General features: G+C 37.0%; 1 protein-coding gene across 1 annotated transcript in view; it reads left to right on the forward strand.

The window, feature by feature from the left end:
* Positions 1-18969, forward strand: part of LOC147328383 (protein transport protein Sec23B) — a 137710-nt gene that overhangs the window by 61383 nt on the left and 57358 nt on the right. The gene's annotated exons all lie outside the window — the stretch shown is intronic.

The following is an 18969-nucleotide window of genomic DNA, read 5'->3' on the forward strand; positions in this document are numbered from 1 at the left end:
ACACAGCATTTTGTATGTTTGCTTCACAGAGGTCAACTTATGGACTACAATATCACATTTAGTTTTTATGCATGCAAGCTCATTGCCACACTTTTTTCGTATACATTTCATTATTGCCCCGGTATTTTCCCTACTACACAACCTAAAATATTTGTTATTAAAAATATGAGTCTAAAAATACATGGCAGTGCCAAACACAGATATGATTCATGGCTAAGCTGTTTTCTCGGATTGTATTAGACTTTTATCCATGAGGAAAAATGTGCTCCTGCACTTTACTGATGTACTAGAGTAGTAAAAAACAAACAAATAAACAAACAAAAAACAGGTTTGTGTTCTAGAAAAATTTTGTAGACCAACACTATAATATATGTACTGTATATATTGTACAAGACTGCTATAATGACGGTGCTTGACAGTGTTACCTCAGACAGGTGCAAGCAGTCACCTGCCTGAGCACAGACTGCACACACATAGCAGATCTGCTGTTGAACAATTGCTCAAAGATATAATATACAAGACTAAGGTTGGATGTGACAAGCCTGGTTTGATGTAGATGTAGATGTGTGTATGAAAACATCATCCTAAAATTAGAAAATTATAATGGGAAGCGTGTGATTTAGAGTTTTCGAAAATGAAGTGGAGTAGCAGGAAGAATCCCAGGACAGCCTTCTGCTTGCAATAAGACAAATGTATGAAATCTTTACAGTAAATTCATAAATCAATCAATTCAGCATCCGAATAAAGATTAGACCACCATGGAGGGAGGTTGTTCCTATGAACAGCTTTGCAGATATATGATATATACTGTATATATGACAATATTTTTTAAACACATAAAGTAAGTAAAAAAGGAGAGATATTGGTCAAAGTTATGTGTTGCAGATGTCACACAGGCACTTTTATTAACATACAGGGTAGATGTACATAAAAAATTGCTCAGAAATAAATTATCAGCATTTATTAAATACTAACGCCCCGTGAATAAAAATAACACAATATTGTTTTCGTGCATAACAAAAAGCTCACAGTTGTGCAGTTAAAATGTAAACTAAAATGAAGCTGAGCATAATAACAAAGACAGATAGATTTTGCAGCTGCTTTATTCCCATGTTCTACTATGTGACTGATAGCCTTGAGTTTGAAATCCGCTTCATAAGCATATCTCTTAACAGGTGCCATTTTGGGGTCCTTGTAGACACACAATACAGTAATATCACATTGAAGCACAGTACGTATTACTATGCGAGGCTCCTGACTACAGTAGCTGTGACGCCCCAACAAGCCATCAAGCAGTGCGCCTTCGTAGCTTACGAAAGTCGTACTAAAACATTTTTTTTGACAGATTTTTGAGCCCCGTGTACCACATAAAATCGGTTCAAGGTCAATAAACACAACCAGAATTCAGACATAAGGCGCACTGTCGATTTTTGAGAAAATTAAAGGATTTTAAGTGTGCCCTACAGTTCGAAAAATACGGTACATGAGTTTTGTAAGGCAGCTTTTTTAGGGGCAGGAGGCTGGGAAGACTTCGCGGTCTGGAATACAGCACGCAGTTTCACACACTCTTCATTCTACACCTCATGGCGCTGTTGTAAATGGTGAAAATACTAGCAGTGCTCGAACCTTTAGTCAGACCGCTTTCCCAACATTCTCTACAGAATACATTATTCTCCTGTTCATTTGACACTTTAAATCCGAATCAATAATAATAATCTCCAAATGTTTTCTTTTTACCGACTAGCTCCTCTTTGATAGCTGCCGAGTGAATCTTGTCGCTACCTGCAGGTAAAACGCTGAGAGAAGGGGAGTTGTGTTCAGTGAAGGAGAGAGGCGGGACAGAGTAACGTTGCGTAGAGACAAAAGTGGACAAAAAAGAGAGACAAACTAGTGGCTCCGCAAGTATAATTATAATGCAACATAGACTATATCGATATAAACGATATTGACACATCTTATATCTCGTATGAAAGTATATTGATATTTATTTAAAACTTGATATACTGCTCAATCTTAGGCAAGAATACCAGAGGCGCAAAACACCATGCTACTGGTAGACTGAGCAGTCAGCCAGAGGAGAGGGGAACTTTTATTGTATATGTTTCTAATGATTAGTCCAAAATCAGTCCAAACCTTATATTAAGATGAGGTAGCAAATACAGACTAGTTTGTAGAAAAATTTTAAATGATAATACTATCTTTTATGTGACATTTATAAGATCCTCTTTTGTACGCTCTTTTCTACCAAAGTCTTTTGCTCACAGCGCTGCCGGAACTTCTTATGCTCCTTCTCATGTTTCTTGGCTCTTGAATGCTTTTTCTTTAATTTGTGCTTTCACTTCTTTGGAGATGAAGATGAGGATGACAACACAGACGATACAGATGAAGATGTGGAAGATGAATCTGAGTTTTCCGAGGCATTCAAGGAAAATGGATCATTGAATGGTTCGTCTTTAGGTTGCTCTGCAGGATGCAAAAAAGAATATGACTGGCTTTAGAAATAAGATATTTTACACCCGTCAGGTTACATTGAGTGACAAAGATGTGCAGAGTAGCCGCCGCTTCAAAGTCAAAGTCCCCGTGTATTTAAATTACACAGTTGATGATTTTGTCAGCTTGTGTGCTTAAACAGAATGAGGATTTTGTTAAAGAAAAGCATCATGTGCCCTTATATGTAAAGTTATATACAAACAACCAATATTAATTCTGCTTTAAAGGCTACAACATTATCAAAAAAATAGTGTAATGAGCAAATGTTTTTGTCCTCTACAACATAAAGTTTCAGTACTTGAGAGTAATTACCTATTATTGTGTATTTTTTAAAGGGGGAAAAATTGTGGCAAATCCCATCTGTGCTAAGCAGGCGGTAACAAGAAGGATAGAAGTGACACAACTACAGTCTAAATCAGGGGTCCCCAATCCCAGTCCACGTGGGCCGGTGTCCCTGCAGGTTTTAGATCTCACCCTGGGTCAACACACCTGAATCACATGATTAGTTCATTACCAGGCCTCTGGAGAACTTCAAGACATGTTGAGAAGGTAATTTATCCATTTAAATCAGCTGTGATGGATCAAGGACACATCTAAAACCTGCAGGGACACCGGCCCTCGTGGACTGGGATTGGGGACCCCTGGTCTAAATGAATGTTTTCCCAACGTCATTTTTCTTTTAAACTATTAAAATATGTGAATGAGAGAATTCAGCCATTATAAACTTGTGTATGAGAGCAAAGACAACAGAGAAGAATAGAAACAGATACTAGGGTAATGGCATAATCTACATGCCAATCGGTGAATGACATCATAAAATATATATTGTTAAATTTGTTTCAGGAAGATTATGATAAATGAATGATAACTAGTTCAAGTTGGAGCTTTGATCTTATGAACAATGAAAATGAATCAATCAAGTTAGACCTGGCTGAACTGAATTTGGAACTCTGGATCTCTTTAGGAATGAACTGACACAACACTTCAAGTTAACTGACTAAAACGCAGTCTTTTAATCAACACAATGACAATAAGGGAACTTAACTGGGATTTATAAATTACCTGATGTTTATTAGAAGAATGTAAAATAAAAAATAATGCTTATGGAACTAGTCTAGTTTCATACTTCTAAGGGACGATAGCTGACCTCAGAGGAACTGACCACGGAGAAAATCTCACTCTCTCCTTCGAGTTCTTCAATTTTCATCTTTTGTGACTCCAGTTTCTTCTTAAGAAAAGTCAGTTCCTGTCTCTCCTTGTTAAGAAGGGCAGTTGCAGTAGGGGCAAGATCAGAAGAAGAATCTAAAAAACAAACAATTATTAAATGACAATACTAAAAGAATCTCTAATCTAAACTTAGGAAACTCAAATAAAATAATATTTAAGAAATAAAGTTCCGATAAATGCACATAAGGTGGTTCAGACATTTCTAAAACAAGACAAAAACAGTCCTTATTTGTACTACCTGAATGGGGTGTTTAATAATATAATACTAAGTCTGATGATGCACATAAACAAAAGATAAAAACAAAACAAATAAAACTAAGTGATGTCTAACGTTTGCAATAATTAATATTAATAGAGTGTGTCACATGACGTTAGGTAGCCACTGTAGCTAGCAACCAAATGGCTTGGTAGCTAGGTGGATAGTTGTAACATTATTCACCATCATGTTTAACTGTTGACACTGCTGGCTTAGTGTAATCTAGATCATCCAGTCTCTGTTTTTCTCTTTGAATGTGTGCTAACCGTGTATGTCGCAGAGGTACGCGAATCCATCTTCTGCTCCATCCATGGCGCAGCCACTTGAACGAGCACCTTCAGTCTGGTCATGCCCCTTTGGCTTGACCTTCCTGAGCGCTTCACTGGTGGTCGCGCCCTGATAGAAGGGACTTTCCTTAATAAGATTAACTGTGATTGGATGTTTATATAAGCTCCCGAGCCTATGAAATATGTTCGTTTTCCTTCCCTTTGGTGCCAGGACAGTTTTTTCCTATATTACAATGAATCCAGCAGGTAGATCTTCATAACTGAGTACATTTTTAATAAACCCATCCTTCTTTGGTGTTTATGTGTAAAGTATGATTTTAATTAGACATGCGCACTTCTGATATTTGGATTGGAAATCACACTGGTCAATCCACTGTATGACTCAGTCAGTGGTTCAGTCCATTCAAATTGGTCTTCAATGTTTACTGTGGGATGGGACAATAGTAGGTAGTAGCAGAGCTAATGTAGAAGAAACTAACAGCAGAAGACAAACAGTTTGAATGTATTTCATGCTCTTTTTTTTCAACAGCTTCTACTTGTATGTTCACAAAAAAATTTTCATTAACTGCAAACAATGGTCAAAGTGATCTGATTTAAGTGCAAAGATCAGACAAGTTATTAAACTTTATGTAACCCATTGTCAGCTGCACACAGGTTTGTGTGAGGAAAAAAAGCACAGTCACAAGACTATTGTGCAAACTGCAAACTTACGCCAATTATTTGCAGAATAATGACTCACAAATAAATTGGATAAGTAGTACTAGCAGTAAATTACTTATTTTTTCAATGCATTTATCCTGAGGCTTTTTTCTTTAGTTATTTCACTGAAAAATTGACTTACTTTATATTCTTGGCTGTATTTATTTGTTACATTTTATTATACAATATTGGGAACACTGTTTAAGTGGTGTTTGATGCTTCCTTACGCTTAAAAGAATAATTCCCAGTTCCTTCCTCACAGGGAGAAATCTGATTATAAAGTTGCATTGGTATTCGATCAGTATTCAGGATCAGTCAAGGTGTTCGAGTTCGATTGCTGGATCTGTTATTTCAACATTGTTTGTTTCATTCATTTTTTTAAGTTGTGATGTAGTGTTACAGATCTTGATTGTATATTCGAAGGATAACTCCTTCAGGTATTTTTATTTTTTTAATACTCTAAAATTATACAACCAAACAGTCTGTGATATGTTAACACACAATATGATGCAAAGGTCAGAGTCTTTGTCAGCAGCTAAGGTCACATCTCTGGAGAGATGTTTTCCAACTAGACAGAGTGAACAATACCTCTTCAGGGGCATATAATCGTGACTCACTGCTGTGTGTGGATGCCTCACTTGCATGTAAATGTGAACGCCTCTGTCACCCTCACTGACAATCTGATTCAGCAAGATATCTAGACTGAGTGTGGGATGATGCAGTCAAATCTGCATGTAAGAATCATAGCTAGGTTTTCCATTTGTTTTATTTGAGTGAATATACAGTATAAGTAAAACTTTACACACATTTTTCATAAATGAACATGCAAGGTTGCACAAACTGCAAATGACTGGCCTGGATTTTAAAGACACTACAGAAAGTAAAACTCTTAAACAGAGCTGTTTCTAATTTTTTTTTTATTTAAAAATCAAGCTGTTTAAACTAAAGTGATATAACAGACAAAAAGTGGCAGCAGGATTTGATTTTCCCTGCTATAGCTGCAAGTTCACTCATTAATGTACATAAATTCATCTAAATAAAGGGATGCCACTTCTCGTTTCCCACTAACTTCCCCTGGACACGAATAAGCTATATATAGAGTGAAGCTGAAACATGCTGTCTGTCTGTCTGAATGGATGTGCAGAGAAACTCACAGAGGGTTAACCACTGTGACTGTTAGACTATGATTCACACTCTGATGGGTTAAGGACCTACATGCAACAGAGCAGAATTCTCCTCAGGGCTAGAGACACCCACAGTGCACAAATTGCTAATGTATTTGTATGCATTTGTTCATTGTTTCACATGTTTATTTCATTGAACATTTGCATGTGTCACATTGGTTAAAATGCAGTTTGATGAGATTCTTTCCACTGGTCTTTCTGGTAAATGTATAACATGCACAAACACACACACACACACACACACAGAGGGGAGAGAGAGAGAGAGAGAGAGAGAGAGAGAGAGAGAGAGAGAGAGAGAGAGAGAGATTCCCACAGTGAATCAGAAAGCAAGGTTATAATGTTATATTGTAGCTTCATTCTTTTCTGGTGATCACACTGTATGGTTCTCCCTGTAGTGATGAGCTCATGTGATTTCCCTGTACATTAGACCAGCTTTCAGAAGTAGCCTTTAAAATCGCTGCAGCCTTAAAGGGCAGTTATAACATATCGACTGCCTGGTAAAATCTCCTGGGACACTCACAGAGACAATGGCTTTCCATCTGATTGCATTGATTTCCTCTTTTTTCCCCTTTGTGATCTAGGAATCCTTCGTTGTTCCACACTATCAGAGAAGAGCTGCACAGATAGTTACGTACAAGAGGGAGACCTAATGATGGACAATGGATCTAATAATATACACTGTGCTCTCCCTGCCAAGGCCAACTAGGGTGTTTGGTCATTTTAAAGAAAGATATTCAGACGTTGTTCCTTTGCTCACCTCACACTAAGGTTCATGAAAGCTCTGGCTATCGCCTTGATAAATAAATAAAAGGAAAAAACAATAAAAGTCGAATCTGTGAAGAAGAGAAATAAATGGTAAAAATAATGTTGGAGAATATATAAAAAGAAAGGAAGCGAAAGAAAAGAGGAGAGCAAAAAAAAAAAAGATGGTGAATGAGCTGAGAGAGCCAGGAGGAGTAATTGTTATTTATGGTCGCCATGCAGCCCACATATCCATTAGTGCCATAACAAATGGATGGTCCCTGGCAGTGACACTCAGCTTGAGCTTGGGCTGACTGAGCTGTGATCACTCCAGCCCGCCGCTGCCAACTTTGAAACACTAACCTTTGCAGATGACACTTAAATGCACCCGTAAATTCAGACCCACGGTGAGTGCTTCCCTGTCACACCTTTCTTTCTTTCCTTTCTTTTCATCTTCCTTAGTGATTGTCTGTTTCTGTCTGTTTCTGTGTCTTTTTTTGTCAACACTTGGTGCACTTTTAGAGTTTTGGACATGGTCTGTAAGGATTAGTGTCTGTCTCCACTTAAGTGTGCACTGTCAAAATATAAGGTGTGGCTCTCCACTAACTATATACTTTTTCTTGCTGTCAAGGTGCTGAAACTGTGGATTACCATTTTTCTCTTTACTTTAATGACTCTACATAATACTCAAGGTCAAGCATCATCCACTCCATGTACATCACTTAGACAAGATGACTATAATTATCAGCTTGCATGGCAACTGGTAACCTATATTTACACTCATTACCTGTCTGGCAAAAGTTAAATAAGCCCATAAACAGTGTAATATGCTACATGTGAGCATTTTGGAATGCACTTGTTTCATAATTTCTCTATGTGTTATGAAGTCACAGCGAAAGTTATTTATCTTATAGAGATTAACATCAATGAAATTATTGTACCACTGTATACGTACGATACATGAAGTATATTTATTGTAGATAATAAATAATAGTTATAATAGTTAATAGTTAATAATAGAATAATAGTTACTTGGAACTAAGTAATTGTTTTTGAGTAATGTAATCTTTAAGGTATTACAGATTACTTTTACTTAAGAAACAGAAGCCAAGAGAAGAAAGTAATTTGTTACACTATTCATTACCTCAGTGGAATCCGGTGACTTTTGCAGAAAGACAAGCAAAGATGATTACCAGCCCTCCACCCGCTCACTCCATCTCCTACCACCAACAAAAATATCTTCCTCCTCCATTATTTACCTATTAAACAACATAAACATATTACATGCAGACGTGATTCGCAAACCTAAGCTCATCTGTTACGATGCTAAATACTGAAGCTAATTTTGTTGCAAATGCTAGCCATGTTTCCATATGAAGTGCAGGCTGTAAATGATCTCAGAGCAGTGATGTCTGAGCCAGTGGCAGGTTGCCCCAAACGCTGCTCTCACATCATTTCATGTCAAAGACTAGAGGTCTATCCACAGTGCAAACCACCAAAAAAGGCTGCTGGCCTCTCAGCTTGCCCAGATCTGCCCGAGGACAGTGAGAGCTGAAGACTGTTTTGTGTTCTGTAACATGACCTCTCACCTGATTAATAACAATTAACAATATAAATCTTAAACGTAAACAAATCCCCATCCTAATGAAGACTTATAGGCAGTGTTTACATACCTCCAGTCTTTCTTTTATTGTTTAAGTATGAACACAAAACTGACAGCACAAAGCAAAATTGAAAATCATCCCTGACAGATTTCAGATTGATTACCACTGAGGTTCTGTCATAGAAGCAGCTGCAGATAGAAATGGAGGCTGCAATGGTGCAAGCCTGACTGATCATCGCTACTTTTGTTATCTGTTGAAGATCAATCCCTGGCTGCTTGGCTGGGGTTGGCAGGCATTCAGCTTAAACCTCCCCGTTTGTTAGCTTTGTGTGAGGATGCTGTACGTGCAGATGCTTGCAAAGAGCCACAGTTTCTCTAGTAGGATAATGTTGTTTCTGTCTGTTTCTGCATGGAGTTTGTACTTTACCATCACACTGTTCCTCTTTTGCACAATAAAAATAAGCACAATTTATATCCCCATTCCTCAGATGTTGTAAATCATCATTTTTCTTCTACCTGCACAGGAACTGAAGACATCTGATTGTAGCAGCACGTGTGCAGGAAGTAAAAACACGTTTGAATTACTTTGTCTTTTTATATAATATTAAATATTGTATGAAATTTTTAATATGTATATAACAAGTAATAACATAATTACAAGTGATTGCTTAATATAGCAACGTGTAAACAAAAAATGTAAAATGATTACAGTAATGATATGATTACTCTAACTTTCTGTCTGATTGAAGGTAATTAGTTATTTTCCATAAAAAAGTACCCATGTTGTTATTTATCTTTTGCCAGCAACTACAACTAGTATCACTGTTAAATTAAAAGGACACTGGCAGGATTGGATGCATCAAATTTGCTGTTCAATTAGTGTAAATATTGCAAGAGGATATTGTATTTACACTTAAAACTTTTGTGTCCTGTGCAGTTGAGAAATTCGAGCGTGTCAAATATTTTGAGCACACGACGTTCTCCTGGCTCCCTCTAGATTTGGACATAAATGTCAAGGACTGTCTTTCATTCTGTTCAGTGGCATTCGGTGACAGAGGTGTGTGAGAGGAGAGAGCTGCCACCTTGCTCTGGTCTGTCTGCCTCTTGTTTTATTTGTGTAATATGTGTTTTGGCCTTGGTCCAGACCAGGAAAGAGCAGCAATAATAAGATTATGAATGAGGCCAAACTTCATCACCTGTCTGCTGCAAGGCAGATAAATTGATGAAGTGACATATGGTTTGACATGACTTTGGGGGCATGGTTGTATTAAAATTATATTATTCCAGTTTGTTAGTGAGATAAAAGCAAAATGTGAATAGCGATGCTATTTTGTTTCAGCTACAAGAAGTGTGTGTGTGTGTGTGTGTGTGTGTGTGTGTGTGTGTGTGTGTGTGTGTGTGTGTGTGTGTGTGTGAAAGATATAAGTAGAGAGTGGAAATCTGCGTATTGTGTAAATTATTTTGTCTTGAAAACAACATCATTTTTTGTCAGAGGAACAGTAGATGACACATGTACAGTGATATGTTCTAGTGGACAGAACTTTTTTATCTGTTCCATGGAAGGTCTTATTTGCTCTTTGAACAAGAACCAAAATCATTTACTCTAGTAAACACATTGCTAACTTCCAAGAGTTAAAAACCCTCTTTTTAAGTAATACTGTTTCATATGTTTTTCAGGTGGAAAAGTTGCAGCAATTATCACTTTAGCTGCATGGCCAGAAAATTTGCCAGTATTTGTCTTTTTTTAGTCTTGTAGTCTACAGGACCTTTTTTCTCTCAGGTCTGAAAACAAAATCAAATAATCTGCTAATAAGAAAATATGCACTTACAAAACCAAGGCACAGTGTGATATATCTTATTTTATAAAAGCTCTTTTGTTAGGGGAATTGGTGAGTACCCTGCCAGACAGTGTAGTCAGTGAAGCAACTCGTTTTAATAGTTTCGCAAATATCACGTAAAATCTTTGAGTTAGAGCTTTAAAATAGCTTTTTTTCATTAAATCTCTGTTGCATGTGTCTGGATGTATCTCTTCCTCGTCGGTGTGCACCTTCCAGTGGCTTAGCTTGACTCAATACTGTAAGTAAATACAATGATCTGCCAAAAACAATTACCTGATTTTAAGATCCCACTCATTCGCAGAGCTGACTTTGCCTTTGAGGAGAAAGGAAGCTGACATTTGAATTTGCATCTGAGCAGGGTTCCTTACTGGTTGAGTGGAGGATACAGCAATTTCTATCCGCTGTCAGAGCGAGGTTGTGTTTATGTGTGTGTCAGGACCGATTGGGGCATTGTGGCTCTGAAGAATGCACAATGTTTCCTCTATTTAAGGGTTGGACTGGATGGCTTAGCCGGAAGAAGAGAGCGAATAGATATAATAGGAGTGGAAAGGTGGGAAAGAGAAAAACTACTGAAAAAAAAAACAGGACAAATGTTAGCATTTAGAGAGTTAAAGACGCAAATACAAAACAGGGAGATTAGCTAATTAGAAGAATGTTTTTCACCAACAAAAGTTCTCATTTCTGAATGTCATGTCCTCTCTTTTCATCCACAAAAATTAAATCAGGTATTAAATCACATCTTTTCTATTCTATTCAGTTCTTTTCTATGGAGTTTTACTTATGTAGTGCCAAATCCCAGAGATGGAAGTAGAAAGGTGGGAAAGAAAGCACCTCAAGGCGCTTTAAACTGTACAATAATTCAAAAAACTGTAACAACCAGGGATTGTTTCTATTTTCACTTGGCAACAAGAGAAGTTTCACTTGAGTCCATCTTCTTCTGTTGTGTTAAGATGAGATTCCCTGAATTGCCTCAATGCTATGCTTCATATTAATAAGTGTCACATAATTATATAGTGTAGTATTGAATGGACGCGGCCCTGATAGTAAAGGCATTAGAATACGTGTCCTTTAGTGGTAGAATGTTGGAGACTTTCATCCACGTGAGAAGAGAAGTGTTGATATTTAACAGTTGTGATGAAAAATTTACATGACGTAAAAGACTCGAGCGCAATACAGTTGAATTCTCGGGGCAAACAAACTGACAAAGCAGTTTCTGTGTAACAGGGCGGGAATGTATAATTTCTTTCCTTTCCTTTCTCTCTCTTTTTTTAAAGTGTTGTTGATTAATTGCTAATTCAGCAAGACAGTATGTTTTGACCCTCGCCATCACCTCAGTGGCCAGACTAATCTTGCTTGCCCTTAATCACATTTCTACCTCGAAACACCATATTCTTTTCTTTTGGTCATTCATTTTGTAAGAGTTCACTCTCGTCCACCGGAGCAAAAATCAATACAGTCCAAGCTGAGCTCAGTGGGTGGACAGAAAATGGCTGTTTCTGGCTCTTTTTTGCTGACCATGATATGTTATAAAAAAGAATCAGTTCTGTAGTCAAACTGAATGGAAAATTCAACTTTTTATTCGTCTTTTCAAAAAGTTTTACTGGCTTGGAGTAAAAATCCATCTAATCTGCACCACTGACAAAATCAGAAATATAAGAAGAAAAGAAAGAAATCTAGTTATTGAAATGAAATCCACAGTTCTCGCATTGTGTACCTGTCAAGTCATGCTCTGTCTATCAGTATTAACTGCAGAAACGTACAGAACACGTTCAGAACGTTCTGAAAACAGGAGGCATGCTGCTGCAGATGAAAAATGACAATACAAAATAATTTTCATCAAACTACCAATTGCGTGTTGAAATTTAGCTATACAATGTTCACTGAAACATGTTCACATTACTAAAATCTGACTGAAGTTTATTGGTGATTGTGTTGTGTTGTAATGAGAACTGACTGTGGGCTGGAGATAACAAGAAGGAAGATCAGAACACCACGTCTTAGAAACAAAGGAACAAAACACTCAAAGTGTGTGTGTGGCTGTGTGTGTGTGTTAGCAGACCACAAATAAAATTAATGTCCAACTAATTATTCTAACAGTGAAAATAATTTGGCAGTTTGGTTTTGGCATTTTATGATGAGGTTACATGATTTATAATTTATTTAAATACATATTTAAAAAATATACAGTAAAGTATGTCTGTTTGCATAGATTGCAAAAATCAAGTCCAGCTAATCGGTCAAGCTAAGCAATAAGAACAGTAGGTTCAAAAACAAACATCTAAACAAATGCATTTCAAACACACACTGCTATAGATAGACAACAAAACAATAAATCACATTGAATTCTTAAAACTTTATTGGTATCACTTTGATTATTGTCAAATGTTTTTAGATTTCATATGTTCTAATTTATCTGGTTTCAACAAAAACCTAAATATACAATTTCTTCTATCTTTCTCTTACAAACTCATACTCAAACTGTGTTTATTGAGCCTTCACTTTGTATTGGTGGATTAGGAGTTTTCAGTGTCCAGTGCAGCAGTTAGCACAGTTGCCTCATAGCAAGAAGGACCTGGGTTCAAATCCAGTCTAATTTGCGTGTTATCCCTATGTCTGCGTGGGTTCTCTTCGGGTACTGTAGCTTCCTCCCACAGACCAATGACATGCAAGTCTTACCTGATTGCTCTTTAGTAGGCTATAGCAAGTTATAGGTTGTGACAGAACTGGCTTGAGCTGGTGGTGGAGGATGGGGAAATCAAGGTTAACTCACTGTAGTGTCAGAGTCTTGACTGCAACAGACAAGCTATCAAGATGTTCCCCCTCATTCTAGCTTGTTCTGTGATTGGCTAAGATGGCTGGGTCGCCATTGTAGATGGGGTTGTCCTCTTCTAGTTGTCACCAAGAGGACAGCAACCTCCTCAGAGACTATAAACACCCCAAGTGAGGGAAGCAGAGAGTAATTATCAGGTACAGGGAAAACTGGGAGGACAGATTAGAATAAGAGCCTAATTAAAAAAAAACTGGGGAACTATTGTTAAAAGTATTACTACTGTGAAAATCAATCTGTATTTAAGGTATTAAATTGTATCGATTTATTGCATACCACATATCACATGTGCGAATCAAGAAAGACAGTTAAAGGACATAGAAATGATTATTTTATTTTTTTTAATCAATCTTGACTGTTACAAAATATAGACAAAATGTTGTTAACAAAACAGATATAAAAGAAACGTTATATTTTGGAAACTGTATACAGATATCGCATGTGCACTGATAATAAAAAAGACTATGAAGGATCTTTGGCAAACACCTTGGTGGTTAAATTTGACTCATACAAACAAAAGTTTGAGTTTGATTCCATTTAACAGAAACTATAACACGACCATAACAATCTGTTATTGTAGGTGTACATTAAAAAAATGACAGTCACATGATAAAAGGTCTTCACGGGACAGAAAGAAAGGGTCGCTGAATGTTATGTCTGTGGCATTAAAGAAGAATGGAGAGAGGCAGCAAGAAATGTCTCTGCTGATTGTTATTAATAGTCCTTTGTCATAATAGCAATTAAGGTTTTGCTTGTAGGCTATTCATCTTCTTCAATACCTTTTGGTCTTATCACAAGGTACAGGGGATTTTTCATTTATACTAATGCATTTTGGCCTGTTACCTCCAGGCACGGTTTAAATAATGACCTCACACTGTAATACAATTAATTCTTTCTTCCTCTTAGCAGCTGTAATTATTGTCTTCTAAACTAGAGATAGATTTCTTTCTGTAAAATATTTTGCCTTTTCTCATTGACCTAAAAAACTTTTTGTGATTTGCAACTTAATGACTGCAGAATTCTTTGCTGTTTAAGCTGTGTTATTATATAAAGTATAAATAAATATCATCTTACGTCTTACTTAGAATCTTCCAAAACTGTTCTCCTACTACCAGAGTAGCCCTAGTTGGTGTAGAGGTCTCATCGCTCAGTCATCCTACAAGCCACCATGATAACTTTGCAGCAAAGCTTAAGGTTATATGTAAATGACAAAATTATAAGGTCAAACATCAGTCACGAGATAGAAGTGAGTCTCATGTCTTTTTAATGAGGAGGCGAAACCCTTAAAATTCCATCTAACTAATTTAATAGGAGTGTAATCATCGAGCTCTGCAATAATTTTCTGAAGACAGTATTATCTGCCTGTCACCCACTGTATATTGTGCAGTGTTTAAACTCCTCATGCAACATTTCTCCAATCATTTCTCTGCAGCTCTCAGGCTGCAAAGAGCTCTTATTTTAAAATGCAGTCTGAAATTTGTGCCAAGAGCAGACAGTTAGTGTATATCATTTCAGTAAATCTAAGTAAAGGAGACAAATTCACAACCCTCTATCACAACTCTGATGGATACAGTGGTGGAGGCAGAGAGCACTCAGAGGTCTGTCTGCACGAACTGTAACTCACTGTCTCTATTGTAGGTGTGGTGACACACACACACACGCACACACACACACACACACACACACACACACACACACACAACAGCCTTTAGTGCATAAGTGTGTGAATGGCAAGGAATACATTTTATACCTAAATGCTGTTCAACAAATAACCAACGCATAACTAACATACACGCACCCCAGATCATTTTGGAGAATTCCTTCAACTTATTGGATCCCTCTGGAAGATAGGAAGAGATGGTCTAATGGCTATTACTCACACTCACCACACCCACAGTCAGGACATGAGTGTGGGTGTGGGGAGGCCAGTAATATATTAAGTACAAACTAAGCTGGACAAAAATCTTGAAAATGTAATCACGTACTCATTACAAAGTCTATATTAAAAGGTTTTCACATTGCTTTAATAATTAATGGTATTCTACCATAACATTATTTAAAATGTAATTGCCAGACTATCTATATTAATCAGTTCACTGAATTCAAACCTAGAAGAAATAATAATGTAGCATCTATATTTTGTGTGTGCATATCCTACAATGCAGCAGTGCTTGATTTGTTTTGTATTTAATTGGACTGGCATAGTCTGCACCAGAAATAGACTGATTAACTGCTGAATAAGTTTTGAAACAACTGTTGGTAAAAATAGTCTTTCTTGACTGTGTGTAGCATTTGACTACACAATCTGTGAAAAACACAGTGCCTAGGAAAGATGTTAAAACTCATGTGCACACACCTGGCAACTGAACACAAAAAATGTCAGTTTTTATTTTTTTAAATGATGACGATAATACATTTTATTATTGTTAATATTATTATTATTAAATATTTGTAATATTTAGGAATTGTATTGTCATTTAGACTATAGGTAATTATAATTATAATAATATTATATATTATAATTTTATATATTATTTTGAACACTGTATAATAGGAAGGTGGAAAAACCTTTTTGCGTACTGGGCTGTTTAGTTAACACAGAGACTTTACTTAGGCAGGTTATCCTTGTAGGTTGTATATGTTGTTTTCTCTGCAGTTAGGCAAGTGCCTTTTATTTTCTATCAGGGATGTTTTCTTTGTTATGTTGGCCTTAGTGTTTCCTGAAGGTAAATGTCAGTCTGAACCAGAACTTCAAACTAGCAGAAAATAACCCTTTAAAAATTTCCATCGTCACTCCTCTTTCACTATTTTAACTTTACGTTAGTCCCTCCTATCACCTAGGCAAGCCAGGGGACGTAACACTTTGTGAGGTTTGGGAGAAAAAACTGTTGTTAGGGTTAAAATATAATCAATTAGATGCAAGTATAGTGAAGTCTCACTTTTGCAGTGTGTAGTGTGTCACAGGGCTAAAGGATGTTTCTTAAATGCCTGCAACTAACAGGTAAACAGTGGGTTCGCTGAGTAATAATAATGACACCTTTACTGAAATACATAATAAAATATAAAAATACTTCTTTTGCAGATTTCATCAGAATGCAGTTGTTATTGTCTATTATTACAATACATACTTAATGATAATACATAAAATAGAGTCAGGTAAATAAACACACTATAACATAACTAATGATTGTTAAGGATTTTTTTAATGTCACTGTTTGTTAAATACATTTTGTCGCTGATTGTGACAAAATGTATAGTTTCTTATGGACAGAATTTCTATGTGTAGCCAAGTAGGGACAGGCTTTCACCTTGGTGGGCTCAGAATCGTATCTGTTTTTTGCAGATGATGTGGTTCTGTTGGCTCGCACTGGAATAGTTTCCAGCTGAGTGGGAAGTGGCAGGTATGAGAATTAGCTATTCCAAGTCTGAGGTCATTGTCCTCAGCAGACAAAGGATGGAGCGGCAACTTTGGGACAGGGCTTTGAATAACTGACACAAAATGGATGGATGGATAACATTAATAAATTATTCGTGATGACGTTGGCTTCTTGTATTTGAGTAAATATTTGATTTTTCACAGTGTCTCTTAAGATTTCCTGTTTCTGATCCTATGCTGTGTATTGCGTCATGATATATTAGAGCTTCCCCACACAAATATCCACCAGAGATAATCACGTCACCAGTAAATGGAATGCTATGGCCCAGTTTTAGGGTCAAATAAATACCAAAAAGATTCCTCTGGGTCTGGGTATCAAAGCCCGTGATACTCGATGAGAGAATCAATCAGGGCTTTCTCATTAAAGTGATAATCAAGTATGTCTGCTGAAGTAGAATTGATTGGAAAACCATTTGAGTGACAGCCATGCTGGCCTCAGGGGCAGTAAGTGATGAGTCATGGTGAGTGGGACCTCTGTGTCACTTGTCATAGTGTGCTTCCTCACTTTGATACATAAGGACACTGCAGGTCACGTGTCATGACACATGATCCATGAGGTGATGACTGGATCCACACAATTACTTACTGTGCTTTGAACAGTGGGAAGGAAACATGTTCTGTACAAATTGTTGGAAGCTTATTTTAATAAGATAATTTTGTGATGATGGTGCTTCTTCCACTCATGCTCCATTTCTCTGTATCTGTTGTGCTGGCTACAGTCCTTCTAACTTTCTGATTCCTTCAGTGCTGAACCATTAGGCCACTGATCTTTCCACCCACAGTTTACTGAGAAAGTTGCTTCCGCCCACCTACGGAAACACTTTCTCTCAGTGAGTTATTAAACACAGCTCCCCCCAGTCATGACAATATTGGCTCATCACCTGTGTGTGTGGTTTCATTTCACTTTCATAAAACTAAATATGTTTTCCCCGTGGTGAGAAATATATTTGTTCACCTTTTGAGTGTTTGGAGAATGGTGTGTGTGTTTGTGCTTTTGTGCATGTGGGTGTTTGTTGAGTGTCACTGCCTGCTGGTCATCCATATTGTCCAATAGATGTGAATAATCGGTAGTGAGTAAAGAGAAAAAAGTTATATGAAGGCACAGTGGTGACTCAAGTCAGACGGAGGAGTCACCGTGACGTAAAGGAAAGAAATTAAGAAATGCTAAACAACACGAACAAAAAATATTTTTCTGTAACTCCATGTAAAACGCTGTTTTAAAATGCAGTAGGGATAAGTCCAAAAGTTTAGACAAACAACCTTCTATTTTAAGCAGAAACACATTAACAAGCTGTGAGCTGTGTCAGTGTCTCAGCGGTAAACAATAGCATTTGTCGAAGCAAACCTAAATGTTCTCCTGCCCACCTCAGCCAAGTGAACCCAGACTGCAGCTTGCCATTGATTTCTCATCCTGAATAGTGACTGAGATAGTGACTAACTACCTGAGAGCTGATGTTATTGCTGAGTGAAGGTGTAAAGTTTGCACTAAACTGTGGCTGTTTGAATTGAGCAGCTTACAATTTACAGACTTGGCAGGATGATGGTTTCCTGTGTTCAGTTTAAACAACCTAGAAAATATGACGTTGCAAAAAGGAAATAAAGTCCTGAGTCACAACTGTAAGGAAATCACCTGTTTGTGAGATAGTATGTTGTAAACTTGTGTGTCTGCTGTGTGTTATTTTTTCAATAGTCTTATTGATCACAGGGAAAAATGAAAAAACAAAAACAAAAAACCTGTTCCTCAATCTGCTCGTGCATGTTTTCTTAATCCTGTATCTCCTACCAGAGGTGCATCAGCACCCAAGGGTGGGCACCGTAACCTCAAAATTATATCTGAGATAATGATATTTCTGACAATATATTAAAAAAAAGACTGAACACTGTTTTGAATGCAGCCCATAAGCAGCATTCATTTGTGCAAACAAAATGAATGGCATTTTCCATCCTTCTTTTCCAATGAGCTGCTGTCATTGATGACAGACTACCTAATTCAAAGTGTGAATCCATTGCCACAAGGTGCCAGCAGCAGCAGCATTATAGTGCGATAGTATTGATGCAGCAGAAGTCAGATTTTACCATGAAAGTAGCATTGGCAGTTTTTTCACTGGAAATTTAACCTCCTAGGACCTGGCGTCCACATATGTGGACATCACATTTTGGGTTATTCTCATTTGTGGCTCTTATTTTTCTTAGAAACAAAAATCTGGTAATTCTTTGTATTTACATTCATCGGGTCCCAATATGCCCAAATATCAAAGAGAAATTAAAAATGCATGCTGTGGAAGAGTTCGGGTCTTAGGAGGTTAAGTAAACGAATAACTGATTAACATATACCTAAACAATACCTAAATACAATACTGAGACAAAATAAAATTGGAATT

This window comes from Aulonocara sp. 'chitande type north' Nkhata Bay, linkage group LG6 (genome assembly GCF_057382095.1).
Source record: "Aulonocara sp. 'chitande type north' Nkhata Bay isolate Kocher_YH1m ecotype deep benthic linkage group LG6, A_spYH_male_GT1.1, whole genome shotgun sequence".
NCBI lineage: Eukaryota > Metazoa > Chordata > Actinopteri > Cichliformes > Cichlidae > Aulonocara > Aulonocara sp. 'chitande type north' Nkhata Bay.